The following is a 290-nucleotide window of genomic DNA, read 5'->3' on the forward strand; positions in this document are numbered from 1 at the left end:
AGTAAACAGACTCTTTTTGGATTTTCAGGTGGGCTTCTATAGACGCAGTGTGTAGAGAAAGATTCGACTCATTTTTCTACCCGAAATGCATATATAATATGTCCAATTCTGATCAACGATTCCAAAGTTGTGCCATAAATAGAAAATCGACAGTAAAACTAGTCACTACTTGTTTGTATCTCACAACCAGCAGCAAGGTGATTGGCTATGATGCATCCAGTATTCGATATGTGATGAAACAAGTGTAGAAACAAAGTTTCATGCAAAAATTCCAACAACAACTATATTAA

The sequence above is a fragment of the Lupinus angustifolius genome, chromosome LG13 (genome assembly GCF_001865875.1).
Source record: "Lupinus angustifolius cultivar Tanjil chromosome LG13, LupAngTanjil_v1.0, whole genome shotgun sequence".
In the NCBI taxonomy this organism is placed as follows: Eukaryota; Viridiplantae; Streptophyta; class Magnoliopsida; order Fabales; family Fabaceae; genus Lupinus; species Lupinus angustifolius.